This window comes from Aedes aegypti, chromosome 1 (genome assembly GCF_002204515.2).
Source record: "Aedes aegypti strain LVP_AGWG chromosome 1, AaegL5.0 Primary Assembly, whole genome shotgun sequence".
NCBI classification, from domain to species: Eukaryota; Metazoa; Arthropoda; class Insecta; order Diptera; family Culicidae; genus Aedes; species Aedes aegypti.
The window spans coordinates 237700140-237721340 of NC_035107.1; the positions used below are offsets into that span (position 1 = coordinate 237700140).

At 35.6% G+C, this 21201-nt stretch overlaps 2 protein-coding genes across 3 annotated transcripts in view; one reads left to right on the top strand and one right to left on the bottom strand.

Annotated features, from left to right (window-relative positions):
- The window catches only part of LOC5578530 (intron-binding protein aquarius), a 303684-nt gene that overhangs the window by 44079 nt on the left and 238404 nt on the right, over positions 1–21201 (bottom strand). The gene's annotated exons all lie outside the window — the stretch shown is intronic.
- The window catches only part of LOC23687580 (probable G-protein coupled receptor Mth-like 1), a 108944-nt gene continuing 98251 nt past the window's right edge, over positions 10509–21201 (top strand). Inside the window, exon 1 of one of the 2 annotated variants that reach the window (XM_021837323.1) lies at positions 10509–10882. The gene's annotated coding sequence lies outside the window, so the exon portion shown is untranslated. Of the gene's footprint in view, positions 11161–21201 lie in introns of both variants that reach the window. The other variant, XM_021837324.1, reaches the window with a different exon arrangement.

Sequence of the window (21201 nt, forward strand, 5' to 3'; positions counted from 1 at the left end):
TGGGAGACAATTTGTGATAATTTCAGCATAGACAAAAGACGTACAAGTTAGAACAATTATCAACCTATCTATATCAGGACTGTGACGAACTAAACTTGGAAAATTCAAAGTCCTGTATCTTTTTTCTTAGTTTTTTTCCACCCTTCACATGTTGTTGAAGTTTGAGTATATGCTTCAAAATTATTGTATCATGAAAGAAAGTTATTTGCACTTACTAAATCATTTTTGACTAAACATCGTACCAACCTCTGCTATAAAATTCTCAAGATGATTTGCATGATTCAATTTGCAACAACAATAAAAGAAAATCTGCCAAACTTTCATCAGCTTTACAATGCGTTTCCTTTCCGTAATCCATGGTTATGTGCAAAAAAAGTGGAATAATAGAGACACTCATGCTACAAGCACAAACTTTATTAACATATAAAAAATATCAAAGTTTCTTCAACAAAAAGTCAAGCCCCGATAACTGTTCAAAAATAACGGTGTACATTTGAATAAATAATGTCTTCTGCTACTTTAAGCCTTTCTTACTTTTGCGTGTTTAGGGTTTTGGAATTGTCGCCTTTGTGGTTCTGTATGATTTTTGACACATTTTTCATAGGGAATTCTGAAAGCTTAGCAATTGCCAAGGGAACCTTTTCCTCAACGCCTGGTATAACTCCAAAATGTAAAAAGATCAAATCTGTAACGCTTCCTGTCATTTCAAATTCCTCTCTAAAACATCGTGGGTGCTTGAAATTGTCTGTCAATTTGGCGAAATATTTTTTTATACTCTTTTTTTTTATTTTCTCACACATAAAATAACACTAAGGAGAGCTTTATTTACACGCTAGACATATTCTTGAGACTATTACTTATCAAATTGAACAAATCTGAAATCTGCATTGGCTTTAAAGTTATCATTGTTTGTATTTTAAAAATTAGGTCCGTCACAGCCTTTATAAATAAAAATAAAATGGTGTTTGTATGTCACGAAATGGCTTCAGAACGGTGTCAACGGATTTGTATAATTCATTCACTGTTGTATCCGAAACGGAATGCGACATGTTTGATTAGAACATTGCACAATGGTCGGGCTCCATATAAAGGGGCGGCCAAAACTACCAAAAACTTTATTGAGATTTTTATGATTTTTTCAATTTTAAAATATACCTCATTTGTTATATTATTATGATCCTTAATTGAAATTGAACTAAAATTTAAATTTCTATCATTTTTATGACGGCAAACAGGCTGAAGTCAAAAAATTGAAAAATGTAACAATAAAATATAGCACAAAATTTATAATTTAGGAATGCAATATTTCCCCAAATTTACCCACTATCTGAAAGCTTATGGTTCAACACTTTTATCGAGCATGAGGATGGAAAAAAATATTTGGTTTAAGTTTTAATACTATTCAATATTACATTTTAGTAATTTTGGTGATTTTGAATATGAAAAACAACTCTTGTCGCGTCATGTCGCCGCCATTTCGAATATTGCACATCAAAAAGCATCCTTAGATCTTACAAAAAACCTTTAAAATTTTTGCAGAAATTTGCTGATTTGCAAGTTAGAGATATTTGAATAATTCAATATTTTACATATATTTTGACGATATTTTTCATACAAAGTTTATTTAAAATTTATTTAACCACTATTCATACACATTTTGATCAAACTCAATCAAATATAAACAAAATTTGTGCTTTCAGCCCGGTTTGATAACAATTTTAAATTAAAAAAATATTTTTTTCAAAGTTACGTAATTTGTGAATAATCCCTTCTGAAACAACAAAAACGCCAAATAACATATTCAGATTACATATTTCATCGATTAAGGCGATAAAAATAGTTTTGGCCAAACTTCACTTTTTTCCGACCATTGTGCATTGGTAAAATCAAAGAGAATAAAACGGAACGACATTTTCTAAAGGATTTTGGCATGGTTTACTTTACAGCCTAATGCTTGGCAATGCAACGTTTGCCGAGACAACTGGCTCAGAATAAAGTCACGCGAACATAAAGGCCCAATGCTAAAACTACTGTGTTTGGCCAACCGGGACCTAGGTGGCGGTAGTGGGTAATCACCAGGCTCGTACAAAAGAGATAAGAGCGCCACGGTTGAGCGTTTTTCTGCTATGCGATGAAATGAATTTGAGTATTACGTCTGTTGGTTTTTTTCGTGGTTTCAGGGTAGGGTCAAAACATGTTCAGTTATACTGTTTTATGGCGTTGATTTATTTTGACAGGTTATACTGACTAAAGCAGTAACTGAAAAAGACTGAATAAGTCATGTTATATAAAGTAACCTAAACACGATCAATATGAGTGTTTCTGGAGACTTTTTGAATGACTTAGGTGAATAAATATTAGTGTTTTCTTGCTTTTTTGTACAGATTAGTTTTTCTAAAACCTTCACAAAAAAAACAACAATTAGTATACATTGTTTTTTAGTATCACATTATATAAGATCTTCCTATCATAACCACACAAAGAACCACAAAGCTTGATCATATTGACAGAGTGATATTATGTTAATAACGTGGGGCCTTCCTAAGCCTAGTGGTAACGTCCACGGATACAAAGCAAAGCCATGCTCAAGGTGTCTGAGTTCGATTCCCGGTTGACCCAGGATCATTTTGTAATGGAAATTTTCTCGACTCTCCTGGGTATAGAGTATCATCGTACCTACTACACGATATACGAAAGCAAAAATGGCAACTTTGGCAAAGAAAGCTCTCAGTAATCAGGAAGTGCTCAATGAACTGAGAAGCAGGCAGTGTCCCAGTAAGGACGTAATGCCCAGAGGAGGAAGAAGAACAATATTGTTTGGTGTATTCTAGCATTATTTTAAACAGCAGGGCTAGTTGCAACTGAGAGAGATGGTGATAGAACGAAGTTACATCTCGAATTTTCAAGAGCACAAGTCTTGAGAACCAAACAGCGCTCCTCGTTGAAAATCAATACATTTGATCACCATCAGCAAACAAGCAATTTGATCGATTTTGAAAGAGAACGGTTGTCAGATTCTCAAAACTTATGCACTTGAAAATTTAGAGTTTGGCTTCGTTCTATAATCACCTTAAAGTAGGAATTTTAGAGAGTAGACGGAGCAGGAACGAAAAGAGCATGAGATTAGAGTTTTAATAAGAATTTTTCTACAGTTTTACCCTTTTAGGATTTACTAGCATTATTAAATACATTTTCTCAAGATTTTGTTCCAGGAATTTTATCACAAGTTAATTTAATTATTTTTTTCTGCAAGAATTCATTTATGGATTGTTTGACGGCGTTCTCAAGGAATTCCTCTATGAATTTTACAGACTAATACCTAAAAAATCAACTTTTTCAAAGGAAACCCCCAGAAATCTCTCCAGCGCCTTTACCATGAATTGCCTCAGGAATTTATCCAAAGATTGTTTCAAAAATTTCTCGAGAAAATCCTCCAGTGTGAATTCGCTGAGATTTCCGTTTAGGACATCTTCAAGAACTCAAGCAATAGGTTCTTCAGAAATACTTCTTCCGATTTATTAATATTTCATCCAGAATTCTAGTTGTTTTTCTACAAAATTTTAACCAAGAAATCACACATCGCTGCTTTCAAAAATAACTTTAGAGATTCCATTTGTTTTTTTCAGGAAGTCCAACAGTAATTCTTAAGAATATTTTCGAAGCATGTTCTCAAAAAAAAAAAAAAAATACATATATATCCATAATTTTTTTCCAGATTCTGATGAACTCTTGCAAACATCTCTTAATAAATTCTTCTGAAGGAAATTTTGCTAGAAAAATTACTCGAGAATTGTTAAGCAGAACTGCATGAGTAATTCGTGGATGACATGTTAGTTAAATTTGGTTAAAATTTAAATGTTTAGTTTTGAGATCACATCATTGCCCCAATGAAGCCTGTTGGTGGTACAAATAAATACAAAGTTTGGTCAAATTCCTAGATACATTTCTGGATAAACTTTACGATAAATTAATTGAGAAATTCTTGGAAGGGTTTGCTACAGAAATGCCAGAAAAAATCAGCGTGACGATTTTTTGAGGAATTTTTGTAGGGATTCCTGGAAAATATCAAATATCAACAAAGAAAAAAAAAACAAATTGAAAATCGGACAGAAAGCTTCTAGCTATCATCCAATCAGCTTGCGTCATATATCACTAAACTTTTGAATAAGTTTTTTAAACAAAATTATGATTTTTTTGCCAATAAACAGGATTTTGACAAGGACATTCAACTACTCATAAACTTCTGAGCAATTCTCGCTGAAACCAGGCCGCCATCGGCACCCATTGTTAGAATTCCAATTTTATGTCACTGATCTCCAGTTTTCGATAAAACTTAAGGGTGGTCCTTTCTGTTTTCTCAAATTGGTGGACCCCTCGTACGCCAGCTAGCTGAACAGTTTGCGAAAAAGCCCATTTTTTGATAAATCTTGGGTATTTCTTCACGGGATATGTCTCATATTTCGCATGGAACACATAGCAAACTTAGTGGCATCGTATAGAGAAAGGATATAGCTTTCATTTAAACTTGAAAAAATTTTGGCGCCCATTTTGAATTTGGCCGCCATCTTGAATTTTGTTAGAAAAATCGATTTTTCACCATTAGCGCACCGCTAGTTTTGAATTCTGAGAGCACCATCAGAAAGCTGAGAAAAAATTGCGTAAGATAGGCTAAAAAAACTAGGTGAGCAAAGGTATTTGCCCTATGATATGAACGATTTTCTAAATCATGTTCTACTATTTTGACGTATATGGCGAGTGCAATCAATGCAAACATAATTTTTTGTACAACAAAGAAACAAGTTTTCAATCGTAAGTGTATTATTTGAGACAGATGAAGAATAGGAGTATAAATTTGAGTGAAAAAATCTGGCGGCCATCTTGGATTTTGACGCCATCTTGGTTTTAAGTAGTAGAATGAGTTTTCACCTTATTAGCACTCAAGCATTATTTCTTTCATTTATTTGGTCTAAAACCATTGATACAAATGAACATTCAGTTGAACAGCTGAGATAAGATAAAAAAAATAGAATCTGATTGTTTTTTTTTTAACGGAGGCCTTATAATTCAACATGATGAGCACTGAGATGGTAAAAAATCATGCAACTGCTAAAAACCAAGATGGCGTCGAAAGCCAAGATGGCCGCCAGTTTTTCTAACCTCGAAATTATACACCTGCCTTTCGGCATTACGTCCACATTAGAACAAAACCTGCTTCTCATCATTCAATTTCGCTATTTTTCACATGCATGTTGGGCGGTACTAAAAACAATACTTTATGACTTAGAAAATCAAGGATGTTTTTTGCTTTAAAATTTAAGACTTTTATTATAAACTAGTGGTCCCGGCAAACTTCGTCTTGCCATCAAGTAGGCTGCTGTATACGCTATGGGTCGTCCCATACAAAATGACAGTTCCGTCCACTCTCGTTTTTTCGACTTTCCCGTTGAATATCCTGGATTTTTTATACGCACAAACACGTCGGAACCCTTGACGAAAGAAACGGAGAAATAATCATTCAAATCCGTTATCCCGTTCGTAAGCCATTTCGTGACATACAAACATCATTCCATTTTTATTTATATAGATTAATGCACTTTTGTCAATGTTTTACGTTAGAACTACAGATACTACCACAAGGCTTACTAATGTCCCGACACGCAATCTATAAACTTCATACAATGAACAATAATGCATAGGGTAAAAAAATGTTTGTTTAAAACAATCAATGTTTTTTGACGGTTTTCATTTATTGAATTTATTTATTCATTATTACTGAATTCGAAGATATGTCGAAAAATTATTCTGTTGTCAGAAATCGTATTAAAAAAGAAAATTCCTGTTTAATAACCTGGATTTATAACTAACTAGTGGTCCCGGCAAACTTCGTCTTGCCATCAAGTAGGCTGATGGAAAATGTCAAGAAATCCCCTATACAAAATGAAACCTTAGTCTTCTCCCGTTTTCCCCATTATTCCGGAGACTTTTCGGAACTTTTTCCTCGCACGAACACGTCGCATCCCTTGTGGAGGGCAACAGTGAAAAATTTGCGTCAATCCGATGACCCGTTCTCGAGCCATTTCGTGACATACAAACACCACTCCATTTTTATTTATATAAAGCTGAGTATCAGACTCGGTTCCGGTAGGGACGTAACGTCAGTAAAATGAAGAATAATAATAAGAAGAGTATATGTAACCTTTTTTTATTGGTAGCCTCTAAATTCGACATGCTGAGTGCTATCAAGGTGAAAAATTAATTCTACTACCTAAAATCAAGATGGCGTCAAAATCCAAGATGGCCGTCAGATTTTATCATCAAAAAAAATATTCTTATTCTTTACTCGACTCGAATAAAACACCAAAGGTTGAAAACTTGTTTCTTTGTTGAACAAAAAACGATGTTTGTATTGATTGCACTTGCCATATACGTCAAAATCGTATAACATGATTTAGAAAATCGTTCATTTGATAGGGTAAATACCATTGCTCCCCTAGTTTCTGTAGCCTATCTTGCGCAATTCTTTCGATTTTTCTAACAAAATTCAAAATGGCGGCCAAATTCAAAATGGTCGCCAAAATTTTTTCAAGTTTAAATGAAAGCTATATCTTTTCTCTATACGATGCCACTAAGTTTGCTATGTGTTCCTAGCGGAATATGAGACATATCCCTTGAAGAAATACCAAAGATTTATCTAAAAATGGGCTTTTTCACAAACTGTTCAGCTAGCTGGTGAACGAGGGGTCCACCGATTTGAGAAAACAGAAAGGACCACCCTTAAGTTTTATCGAAAACTAGCGATTAGTGACATAAAATTGGAATTCTAACGATGGGTGCCGATGGCGGCCTGGTTTCAGCGAGAATTGCTCTTCTACGTACAACCAATATGGTTCGTTCAAATGAATCTGAAGGCAATTCAACTGATCTTGCTCTTCTATACATAAAAAGATACCTTAAGGATATCATCTCATTACTGACGGAAAAACGAGGAATTTGTATAGTTCTATCGCACAATATCAAAAATAGGGATGTTATATAAAGCAGCGACACGAATTCTGACTAAAATAGCTAAATGTTCACATATTTCTATCGCTACCAAAAAAAGAAGCAATTGCACTATGTGGGTAAAATGATTATTTGCTGGTGGTAAAATGAACATCATGCAAATACATGAACGAAACCAATATTTTTGAAAAGTTTCATTACATCACCGATAATATATCTATAAATGATTGTAACCCATTCAAAAATAAGTCAAAAAGTATAAGATTTGACGTCATATTATAACGATATTTACCTCACTGAGAAACCTCAAGATCTCCGAGCTAAAAGTTACGTCAGTTTTGATTTTGAAACGTGGTTTTCTAAAATCTTAGTTTTCATTGATATTTTCACTTCAATTGTCCTCAGATTTATGCTCTAAATCATCTGTGCGCGATAAAAATCATTGACATTTGTTTTTTTTTTCTCGGTAAAATGCACGGTGCTCATGTTTCCACCACTTCCCCTAAGTTGATCCTAAAGAGTTGAGAGTAGAAAATTTATTTGCTGAAGCAGTTTTAACAGTGATCTTCAACTTCTTAGATTCCGCTTACTGTGGTCGATCTAATGTCAATACTTGTATGTTTAATTTTCAATGACTTTTCATACATTTATTTCTATTGTTCTAGTAAAAATATCTCTTTTTGCTTTCTTTTGCATATAAATTCGGTTTTATGGTGAATATATCCTAAAACTATATGAATTCTTTATATCAAACACATTTAGAACTTTCAGTTGTGCACATTTTTGCAAAAGTCGTCAAAGTTTTTTCAAGTTATGGACGTTTTTTGTTTAAAAACATATTATTGTCAAAATTCTGTTTATCTCTTCAAACAAAAAACGGTTCTCACATTTTCTTGACCATGAACAGAGAAAAAGATTTTCTTTCTATTGGCATCAAAAGATTGAAGATCCGTTTGCACCTTTCAGAGATATTAACATTTGAAAACAACCATTTTTTCGAAAAAAAACCTCCTAATAACTCTGCAACCATCTGAGATAGAAAAGTAGTTTCTTTGGCATAAAGTTGCGCAATCAAAATTTTTAAAAGCGCTCGGAAGAAAGTTTTTGCGAGAAATAAACGCATAACAAGTTATCGATAAAAAACTGATTTTTCAGAACAACTTTAACTTATTTGTTAAAAAAACATAACTCGCGAACCATAAGAGATGGAAATTTGGCTTCTTCGGCAAAGTTGCTCCAAATTGATTGTTCTGAAATATTGTAAAACATTGTGCCAGAAAAAAAGTTTATATTCTGCTCTCCTACACCATGTCGGCCACCCGTATTCTACATCACTGAAAAACATGTCTAAAAAATATGGAGAAATGTTCCTGAAGACTCCATATATCTATAACTGACGGATTAGGCGCAAACATTTTTATCTTCCTAGATATGGGATTGGGACCAATGTGCAATGTAAGGAAAAACTTGAGCAATCATGTAAAGCAAAGGATACAAACTCTAGTGGAATTAAATGGTATAGTACTAAATTCGGGTTTTTCATCTACTTATAGGTATTCTATTAAACAGCTTGAAGATTTATTATCATGTAAAGCATTAAAGTTTAGTTTAAGATGTAAAACAACTAAATGCAAGAATATGAAATTGAGTCATATTTAGACATGAATTCAATACTTCTCCATTATTCCAAAAATGAGACTAAATGAAAACAGTTTATGATTTCCGAATAACAGATGACACCATTATTGTGAAGTATTTTAAAGTCGATTTATCATTTGACAGTTTTTTTATAAACTTGATTTGCAAATAGTGTACGAATGTACGAATATGAATTTGAGTCACTGTATATGGGTGCGGGTAGAGACAGAGGCAAGTTTAGCAAGGTTGGTGATGAGCGGTTCCACGCCGTTTCGCAAAACCGATTATTTTTGTATTTTTTGAATCGCTTGAAAATTTGCATACAGATTCTTTATGACCAAAAATGCCATTATGCACTTTCAGACCGCCATTTTGAACCTCGCCTTATTTTTGAGAAGGGCGTATCGGAAAATGCATGACAAATCTTTAAAAAACTGTAACTCGAAAACGGTTTGTCCGATCGATTTGAGATCTTCTACAAAGTTGTAGGTGTTGCTTAGGACTATATGGAGAAAAATATGCACGGTAAAAAAAAGTTACAGATTATTTTTTATTTCAAAAACAAAATTTTAAAATCGATTTTCTCCAGAAACGCAGTTTTGATTTTTTTTATATTTGGATATGTTTTAGGGGACAAGTTATGTGATTTATTGCACAATGTTTCAAAATGGAAGAAAAAAAAAGAAACATTGTGGAATAAATCACATAAGTTGTCCCCTAAAACATATCCAAAAATAAAAAAAATCGAAACTGCGTTTCTGGAGAAAATCGATTTTAAAATTTTGTTTTTGAAATAAAAAATAATCTGTAACTTTTTTTTACCGTGCATATATTTCTCCATATAGTCCTAAGCAACACCTACAACTTTGTAGAAGATCTCAAATCGATCGGACAAACCGTTTTCGAGTTACAGTTTTTTAAAGATTTGTCATGCATTTTCCGATACGCCCTTCTCAAAAATAAGGCGAGGTTCAAAATGGCGGTCTGAAGGTGCAAAATGGCATTTTTGGTCATAAAGAATCTGTATGCAAATTTTCAGGCGATTCAAAAAATACGAAAATTAAATTAAAAAAAAAAACCGTCATGTTCGGTGGAATTGCTCTGATACGGCTTGTAAGTTCCAAAGATGCGGATATCATTAGGTATATGGATTGATACACTATTTCAAGGATGTCGATGAAACTAGCATAAACGGTAAATAGTTTGAAATATTCTTGTATCCCATGAATCATTATTCTAGGATTATACAAAGTGGTCCGATTTTTTCGTGCACAATCTTTATGTTTACTAAACCGGCATGATGTTCGGTCAAAACAACATCAAAACCTCGTGCATCTCTCCTCAGAGAAAACACGTGGTCGTCGAACCATCTTACGGCATACACTCTCGTTCTCTCGCTTCTCCAATAAATGCGCCATTGAAATAGACTCGAGAGAAAATACGAGCTAACGCAGTAACGCCAGCACCCGAAACCGTATAGTTTACGGCAAGCCAGTATACATTCCAGCAGTAGATGCTGCCATGGGCTCGGAACGAATGGTTAGAACCGCGCAATCAGGCGGAACTAAAGGAAGAAGCGCGCCATTGATTGCATCCATTGGCGTTAATATGGTGATAAGAATTTCACGAGGAGTTCAAAACACAATAATTCAAAATAAATTGCAATAACATCGCACTTTGATGATTAGCCTATTGCTCAAAAGTTTGTTAGACTGCGAGGATGAAAACAATGTCTACCAAGAACAATACCGCGCATTTGGATGGCAACTCTCCGCTGTACAATTTCATAACGCAAGTTATGTTTTAACTGCATATCTATCAGCAACGGGAGGGAAGTCTGTTCCTCGTTGAAACCGATTCGAAGCCTCAGTGTGAATTCAACACTTGAACGCTGCACATCGGTTTCACGTTATTTGCTCGTGTCGCGTCGTGGATTTGTTTGGCGCATTTCACGTGATAAATCGGCGGCCAAGCTCTATAGAACCGTGTTATCAACACTACAGTTTCGGGCGGGCGCGTAGATTTCCGTCGTCGACGTGGTAGATAAACAACCTGTGTGTCACAATAACAGATTCCTCGGAGGAGGAGGAGTGACACATTTTATTCTGGGGCGCAGCTGAAAATTGGATTGCAACTTGTTTGGATACCTCGGTTGAAGTGAGGCTTTGGAGGAAGATAGCGCGGTGCCAAGTGTTCAAAAGCAACAGTCAGTGCCTAACAGAAGGGTGGCTTTCGACAAAGTGTACGTTGGTTTTGATATATTTTTCTATTTAACGTAATCTTATCGGAGTTTGTACACGCACACGATTCGATTGGGAAAGTGCTTTGAGTAGAGTGGTTATCAGTGTGGAAATATACCATCTGTTGTAGGCTTTTTTCTGCTGACCCAAGGAAGGCGGTGCATTAGGAAATAATTCGAACGGAGTTTCGTGTACAACTTGATGGATCTATTTTAATGCATATCAGGTTTAAAAATAACAGGATTTTAAGGATCGAGCATTCGTCGGAGAAATTTTACACGTAAGCCATACAGAAGTAAAAATTTGCACAAGTGCAACTTACGGACATAGCGTTTCGTTGAGTGAGTTTATTATTGGGATCAATGTTTCTTGATTTACAACCTGCATATATCTGGCGAGACACACAGCGATAAGATTGTTTGTTTCTGTGAATAAAATTGTAAATATAATTATCCGAAAAATAGTCCATGTGTGTTCTGCAGCAATCCACACATAACTGGAAACCGGAATAATGAAAATCTCAATGAAGAAGAATTCTGCTACACACTCGTTTATTTCAGCTGTAGAATGCAATGTGATGTTTCAAACGAGAACACCGTTGGAATGCTGTCTTAAATGTTGAAGGACTACTTTCCGGAATCTTCGATAAGATGAATGATTGAATGAATTATAAGAGGTTTACATGAATGTTTTCTTCAAGTAAATTGAGTGCTGTAGGATTAGTTGTATCTGTATTTTTGATAGGAATATTTTCCTACGTATGCATTGTTTGATACGTAAATGATTTTGATGATATTTAACTGTGTGAAGGACATATTTTAATTATCGTCGTGCGGCATGACTTAGCACCACTATTTCTATAACAGCCTAATATCAAAATAACGAAAAAGATGAGAAAAACTTTTAGAATACGTTTTAAATAATCACAAAGTTGTTCAAGGTTAATCTCTAGGCCCAATGTGACCCCTCACGGCGTTATTAGATAGAAATACCGTAAATTTAAATTTTATTATCTACTAGTGGTCCCGGCAAACTTCGTCTTGTCATCAAGTAGGCTGTTGCAAAACGTCATGCAAAGAATCCCCCATACGAAATGACACCTGAGTTCTCCCGATTATTCCGGAGGCTTTCCCAAACTTTTTTCCTTGCACGAACACGTCGCATCCCTTGTCGAATGCAACAGTGAAAAACTTACCTCAATCCGTTGATCCGTTCTCAAGTTATTTCGTGACATACATTTTTTATTTATATCTTATATCAATAAAAATGGAATGGTGTTTGTATGTCACGAAATGGCTCAGGAACGGGGCAGCGGGTTCGGATGATTCTTTCTTCATTTTGTTCGTCAAGGGTTCCGACGTGTTAGTGTGTATACAAGTTCGTTCACCGGGATAGTCGGGAAAACGGGACTGAACGGAACTGTCATTTTGTATGGGACGATTCATAGCGGTTTTCAACAGCCTACTTGATGGCAAGACGAAGTTTGCCGGGATCACTAGTAGATAGATAGATATACATAAAAATGGAATGGTGTTGGTATGTCACGAAATGGCTTGAGAACGGACTATCGGATTTTGAAAATTCTTTTCATAGTTTTGTTCATAGAATGCTCCGATGTGTTTGTGTACATAAAAAATACAGAATATTCCGCGGGAAAAACAGGGGTGAACGGAACTGTTATTCGGTACGGGATGGTTCAAAGCCAAGTACCAAGGGTGATTATTATTTACATCCGATTGCATTTCAAGCTAATATTTAAGTAAAGTGATTCACCACGGTAGTTTTCAACTTTTCATTACATACATGATTTCATGAATTGCATTCGTTTGAACTGAAAACTTGATCAATCGATCAAGTTCTCAGCTCAAACGGATGTTCGGTTCTTCAGATTTGTGCTCTTGAAAATTTGAGGTTTGGCTTCGACTCTTCTTCACCTTGAGATTCATAATTAGAAATCATACTTTTTTGGTAATTACAATAATTTATTTAAGATAACAAGATTGTCATGATTTTCTTTAATTTATTTTATAGAAAAAAATTGAACTTCAATCAAGCTTAAAAAAATATGATGGGAAAAGACCAAATTATTCGAACGAAATATCACCGCAAAGGATCGATTTTTACAAAATTCTGTACATTACTTTTACGGAAAACGGAGACAAAATGCCCACAATACCATTAACAGAAATTTCCGGAATCCTTATAATCAAAATTTCACAAAATTATAGGCAGGGTTTCCACATAATCCATGGTGGAATTTCTTTTGCCGAAATCATAACAGGATTCATATACAAAAAAAACTGGACAGATATATGATAATAAATCTTCGAGCTGTTTAGTGGAATACCTATAAGTAGATGAAAAACCGAACTTAGTACTATACCATTTGATTCCACTAGATTTTGTATTTTTTGACAGATACGCGTATTTCGACCTCAACTGTAAGGCCGTCTTCAGTGTCGTGTACTAGACTCCGACTAGATAAATATCTCATAGACTCCAGAACAGGATTTTCAGAATAATGACTCTGAGGGTAGCCTAGAAACGATTCTTACAGAAACCTGCTATGGATATGCGCAAAATGCAACGCATTTTTTTTAAATTATGATGGGTGGAATTGTGACAAATTTCTAAGTAGGATTCTTACAACATCTTTGACATGATTTTGATCAGGGTTAACAATATTTACATTCATCACCGACTGCTGACGAAATAAAAAAAAAATCATCGTCAATGATAATAATAATAACTCTGAAGGTCGTCGTCTCTTAATCAACGGAAGAATCCATGATTAACTTCAGTTTAAAATAGTCCGACGAACAAATTTTTCTTCACTTTTTTGCTTCCCTTTCTGAAAAAAAAGCGTTCATTGTATATTCACTTGCTTCACATCAAACGACGAATGTCATCACAAAATTGCTTGTATTGGCTATTCAATCTACTCTTCTCATGGTTCTACATTAGCTCTGTTGGTAAGCGTGTGAAGTTGACGATTTAGAAATCGTTTGTTCTATGCCTGACGCGTTTTGTTTTTTTTTGTTTTATTTTATTTATTTTCTTAAACGGCTCATAATATGTCGACGACACGATAAACATTTTTAGTCGACTCAAAGCCCCCCGAACGAAGATTCGACCATAACAAAGGAAGATTGTTTTGTTCGTCATGACCCGAAGTCTATGCCTATGACGGATCGCTGCAGCAAATAGTCGTCTGACGTTGGTTGAGTGACGCTGGCGATTCTTTTTCCCTAAACTTGAACACTATTCCTTCACAAGATCATTGTAGAATACTGAGTGGGATTCCTATTAAATCCTAAGTAGGATGATTAAAAACTAATTATCCCGTAAAATTTTCTAAAAGAAATTAGGAGTACCACTCAGGTTGTTTTGTTTTTGCTTGCGAATTAATTCAATCATTTTTGTTGAATTTCCTAGACAATTTCTTGGAAGAATTTCTGTAAATTCTGAGAAATCCCTGTGGAAATTTTCGGAGCATCCCCTATGGAAATTTCCTTAAACATTCTTTGAGAAATCGTTGCAGATATTATTGAGCGGAATCTTTGGAAGAATTCGGGTGAATATTTAGAGGAATTTCCGAAGTCCCTGAAAGTATTAAGCATAGAAGCACGAGCAATTTGTAGTTGCTACTCTCTGGTTGACTAGAACAATCGAAATTACAGAGAGATGAATTGGGCTTAGGATTAGTTTACCATTCACAAATCGAGAGCTCGAAATTTAAAGGTCTATAACGACGCCAGGCACGCCCTTCCAATTATCAGGTGGGCAAGAATTTTATTTAGACATCTATTGCTATTAGAGAACGAGTATATCACTGTATCTCCACAGAAAAGTAGATTAGGTGAGTGGGATAAGGCAAGGATCTGGGAGTCAATTTCAGTTGGTGATAAATGATGGTGATCCTAGTCCTACAAATATAGTACTTTCAAGTGCTACTTTTTTATACCTATTGATCCCTTTTTCGACGGGTACAAACAAGCCCCGTGAAATTTTAGTGCAATCTTAGAAGCTGGTTCCAAACTGTTTCCCCTTTAGATGGCTTAAAACGGATTAAATGGCTCAAAAAAGGCTTCGTTTTGGCAGCAATGATTACAATGCAATGCAAACTCATTCTTGATAGTTTATATTGACTTGAAAAATTATCACTGTACGCGTCAAAATACATGAGGTATGCTGATACTTTTTCAGCTGTGTCAGTGCAAAACCAACTGATTTTCTTTGATTCGAGATATTTAGATGAATTAGCAACAATCATCAACGACGCGTACAAGTTTCAATGACGGCTTTCTTTGCCTTAAAATGGTTCAAAATAGTCAAAAACAACCCGAAAACGGCTTAAAATGGCTTAAAACGAATTAAATGGCTTAAAAAAAGCTTAAAACAGCTTAACATAGCCTAAAACAACCTAAAAGGGCCTAAAATGGCTTAAAGTGGCTGAAAATGGCATAAAATAGCTTAAACTAGATTAAAATGGCTTAATACCCAAGTAACCATGGAACATTTAAAATAGCATACGAACAGCATTATATGCGTTGGCACGGCAAAGCAATAAATGCTTATCAAGCGTATAGCTGTCATTAGTGCTTTCCCGATGCAGGTTTTGGCGAAATAACGGGCTGCTTCAATGCTACACACTTACATTATTTTACGGATTCCTGTAAAATCTCAACAGCTGAACAGTTCGGTGAAATAAATTAACGGAGTACGGTAAATTTTTACAGTATTCCGTGAAAAATCACCGGAATCCGTAAAATGTCGACGGAATTTTGGTGTTTTATTTCACCGAACTGTTCAGCTGTTGAAATTACGGTGAAATTCACCGTATGAGCTTAGTGTGTACACCTTCAAGAACGTTGCATTTAACTATCAAAAAAGTGTAACGCTTTGGTGGTGTGCGAAGAAAAAACAAGGCCACTTCGAAAATTTTGTACAGTCAGTAAATGATCGATATACTGGCATGTATTGAATAAAGTGAAAGAGGAAAGCGAGTGGATTTTGTAATCATCCGTAGTATCTTGTACGAGTTGATTCAACTTATAATATGTTGCTTCCTTTGTAAATGATAACATTTATTCTTAGCGTACACCTTCTGGAAAAATTTGGAGTCTGGGAGGTACAAAATCACACATGAGCTTATTTCTTCCAAAACTCGAGAACCATAATTTAAGCAAGCTCTTTGACAGTTCTTCTATGAAGATGACAGTCCAGTGTTAGCACCGGTCCTCCACCGATGTAAACAAATGCATAGACGGACCTGTCACATGAAAAGGCCTATGCGGGCTCTGAACTGTTATGATTTTGCATGGAATTTTGACGTTTACTGGCCTTTTTGCTACTAATTTCATGGTAAAGTGAAAGAGAGGTTTTGATTTTTGTGCAGAGCCCCATTGTATAGCAAACAAACAAGCACCTCGGTTGCTCAGAACAAAATAAGCTCTTGCAGTAGATATGCTTTTCAAGAACAGATTGATTTTAAATAGCAGTGCTTCTGCTGATTTGAGACGGCTAAGCAAATCAAACTGCTTTGAATATGACAGAAATGTTGTAAGCAGCTGCTTATTCAAATGCTTACACGCTCAAAAAAGAGTTCTGGAAAAACGTGAACTGTCAAGAATACACCATGAACTACCATCATGTTTACGCATAAACATGATCTAGTTCACGTGTATTTTTGTTTGTTGACGAGTCACGCCTGCTGTTCACGGATACGAGAACGGATTTTTTTCTGTATAGTGGTTACCTGGCTTCGAATGGCTGAGAATGACTTTGAAATGGATTGAAATTGCTCAAAACGGCTTGAAATGGCTTAAAATGCCTTAAAATGGCTTCAAAAGGCTTCAATTGGATTTAAATGGCTTAAAAGGCTAAAAAGGCTTGAAATGGCTTAAAATGACTTACAATGGCTTAAAGTGTCTTCAAAATAACTGAACATGGATTAAAATGGTTTGATGTTAAGCCAACGGTGGTAATCCTCCTTGGACACAGTCTTGAAAAAAAAAAACATTCTTAAAGTTCTTCGTCGATTATTCACTAAATATTGTTTGCTACCACCAACCGAAAGGAAAATTGAATCTCCGAATTCACAACTTAATTCTAAAAAAGTGGATTTTAAAACTTTCACGAAATGTTGCGAAAATTGAATAAGGGACTTTTCTTCGGAATGCGCACTTTATTCCAAGGATGAGATGGTTAATGTTATAAATGTTTTGAAATTTTCCGAACACCTGCAGCCTCTAGCCCAGGCTCTTTGATTCAAGTGAGAAAATAAAGGGTGCCACCAGTCGTGGTCAGTTGTTCCGAATTTAGAGGATTTAGGCAGGAGATCTTGAACTCCATAAGAGGAATCAAGGTTTCGTTCTAAATCGTAAAGAAAGCAGACTGACGCGTTTTCCGGGAACTCAAACGTCTTGAAGAGAAGAAGCCCAATTTTAACTTAAAGACGACAAAACTGATCGTTTGTTCAAGGTCGTTCTGGAAGGTTTCCCAAGTGACTATAAGTCACCTGAAGAGATCAAAAATGGGATCAATGATTTACTTGGATTTTACCCCAGTACATGTAGTCATTATGAAAAAGAGAACGGCGAATCGTTGGATCTTGCACTTGCAGATGAATGGCAACGTTTTTCGTAGCCGAAAATTCCCAGGCAGAATCTCCAACAATTATCATTTTTCAGTTAACAATCTCCCAAGTAAATTCCTATGGCAATGTTGTCGCAGGTAATTCAAGCTCCGTCTTCTTTCAAATTTTCTTCCTACGGGTAACCGTTGACATTTTTTCAATTGGAATGGAAATACCGCATAGTTATGCCGCCGAAGGTAACTTCTATTCCGTCTTCATCAAACGAAAATCCCAAAAAGAAAATTAACAGAAAATGCTAGTAACATGTCTTCCTCTGAATTTGATTTTGTAACTGAACAATTGAACCAAATGATTTGATGCAATGTCCAAAACCACCAACTGAAGCAGTCAAATTTGTTGTAAAATTTACTAACAAAAATTGTTATTGGATTACGTATCTCTAATAAATCTCATTTTTTTTAATATATTGAATTGATATGCTCGTTCTTTGACTAACATTCATATAGCAGTTATTAATGAAACTTCTTCGAAAACCTGGAATACGAACTCAAAAGAGATACAAACTTTTTATTCTCGTAATGCTCGACTTGATGGAGCATGTGTGGAGTTGGAGTTGAATCATTTATAGGCGTTCAAACATCAACTTTTTTCGTCATTAAAACTTAATTTTTTTAAACTTTGGGTGGTTCTGTTAAAACACAGCATGGTAAATATACTTTCATAGCTGCCTATTTGCCTTTTCAATGCATTGGCAGCAATTTGCTTCGAACTGACTTGCGGAAATTGACTCGTAACAAGTCATTTTTTGTCATTGGTGACATGGATGCAAAACATTGCTCATGGAAAATTTCGCAAAGAAATTCCAACGGCACAACTTTAGATAAAAAATGCTCTTTAGGATATTTCTCAATTGAGATAGTCCTACTTGTTTTCCTCTTCTAGAAACCCTTCTACTATAGATTTGATCTTTACTGACTCTAGTCGCCTTTGTAGCAAACTGGTTACTCACACTGACTTTGATTCTGATTATGCCTGTTACATTTCAAATATCCCATGAAGCGATTCTCAATCCTATCAGCTCCACTTTCAATTATGTACGAGCCGACTGGAATACATATGAAACATACATCGATAGTTATCTTATAAAGTTGGAGTTTCTCAATGTTAGATTAAGATTTTTTAGGACAATCCTAGAATAGGAAATAATGGATTATAAAATAAATATTTTCTCTCTAATTTATATAATGGTTTTGTTAGGTCGATCAATTCTGAAAGATTCTGCGTAATGGGGTGTACTTTTCAACATATAATAGCGCTTTTGATTTAACAAATTATATTGAATAAACTTCTCAACCCCAACAAATTACCCTACACCCCGCTAATTGAACGGTACTTCATGCAAACCATCGGGGTTCATTTTTAATTTGAATTCTAGTCACCCTACGATCAACAGAAAATCGTACTTCTGGTTACCCTTTTGGCTGTTTTGTTTTGCTTCTGCGTTCCGTTTCGTAGCGTTCCATTTCACTTTACTCGTTCCATGAGCTGAATGACGTTTGAACCATTTTTAATGAACGATGTGCAAATTCGGGGTACAAATTAAAAAGTGTTCAGATTAAATGGGGTCAAACCAACGGGGGTACCCGGTACTTGAAAAATGAGAACCACTGCTTCGAATTACATTTCGTCTACCAATGCTCTCCGATCTTGGCAGCAAAAAGGCTGACTACGTAGGTGTAGTCTCAACAACGATAACGACGACGGACGAACGACGGCGCGTCCAGCGTGAAGAATTCCAGAATAAGCCAGACGTGCCTTTCGCTTCTTTTCCATACTGTCGGCCGCCGCGAGGACCCACAGAATAGCAAGGACATGCGCGATTTATGAGGCATTGTTTTGGCGCTCGAAGATGCTACCTGCCTACCGCTGATGCGGGCGATGGCCTTATTGTGCAAATGTGGTGCTTCTCCTCTGTCAGCGTACGGTTGGATGTTCCATATCCACACGGGGAATGGGAATCCGAATTTGTTTACAAGTTCGGGCATACATAGGTGTCAACATACTGCAAAGAACTTTGTGCTGCAACACTTGGCCCAATACTCATGCTTAGCGATTCTCGAAGATGGATAAACAGAAAGAATGCAAACGTGTGTGATTTGCGGCTGTTTCGAATTGTGCTGCCGAAAGCATTGCTTTTTATTTCCATGACCTAGCGAATGGCGGTGGTAATTCATTCACAGACGGAGTACGAAGTAAACAGAACTGCTGGACGTGAGTAAAATGTTTATAGGGATAATGTGTAAACAACGGAACAATATGCGACGCGGGCAATTATTTGGAGTACACGATGAAACGAGACGGAACACCCTTCTATCGAACGAACTGGTGAGGGCCTTAAAAATTACAGAATACAGGAAGCGAAATATGGTTACCTTGACATTGCCAACCCAATTAATGACCAGTCAGATAATAAATACCGCGCAATTTAACCCAATCAAACAATCACTCGAGAATTATCATTTTGATCAATCTACTACAGATGACACGCAGGCTTCGTCGTTAGCATTGAGGCCTGTTCACCGTAAACAAAGATTTGACACTCTAGGCAAGTCAGGTAATTCAGAGTGAGAATATTGTAGATATTGGTCCAAGAATGCTGCCTCGAACACCAGCTCTACAGGAAGTGCATCAACTTGGAGTTCTGAGATTAACCTGAAGTTACGATGTGACAGATAAACTATGATATCTAACATGTATGTTGAAAATTAAAGTTTCTAATTACAAATCCATGCCAAACCCATCGAAGCTTCCTATGCCTAGAAGAGTAAGACCAGTAGAATAGCTTCAGTCCAGAATCAAATTTTTATAACTAAAAGTTGATCAGTCTCAAGGAATTTTCATAAACGTTCTTCTTGATGAGAATCTCAAAAAACCTGAGAACTTGATTTTCGATTGGATTGATGATGTTTAATTAAATTATACACGCTTCAATCTGCATAGCTAGTTTTTGTGCTTTTGCAGTAGTTAGAAATAATTTGTTTCCTCTTTTAAGGCCTAAATTGGCTCTGAAGTTTTTTTTTTAAATTTTTGATAATTTCCAAAAATGATAGAGCATTGTCCAATGACAAATTTTATTTTCATTTTTTTTTTCTTTATTGAGAAACAAGCTTTTTTAATTATTTTTTGCAGAGCTGCCAATACAATTTTATAGCAGGATCGCGAGTGTTAATAGTTGATCATCATCAATAATCACGGATTCGAATTTCAGTCAACATATCTAGTTAGCTACAAAGCTGATTAGAGCGGAGACAAATATTTTTTATCCCAACAAAGCTAGCATTCTATTGTAAAAGCCAAGATCACCAATGCATTCAACAACTTTTCCTCAATTCATAAATTTAAATCCGATTATCAATTAAATCGTAACACAGCATAGTCACACAAAATAGGTCAATTATAATTAGCTACTAGGTCGAAATCATGCTCGAATTGATTTCCTAGACTGGAAACCATTGCATCCCATGCAACATAATCAATTAATTCAATTTGTGATTCCAATCAGCCGTATGTCCCATCTATACAACGATCGGAACACACAAAATGACCCTATCGATAACACATTAAAATCGTTGTGTTTGCGGGTGAATGAAATTTATCGATTCGAAATGGACAATTGGAACGTTGGTCGGACTCGTTCATACACGGACGTCGGAAAATTGATTG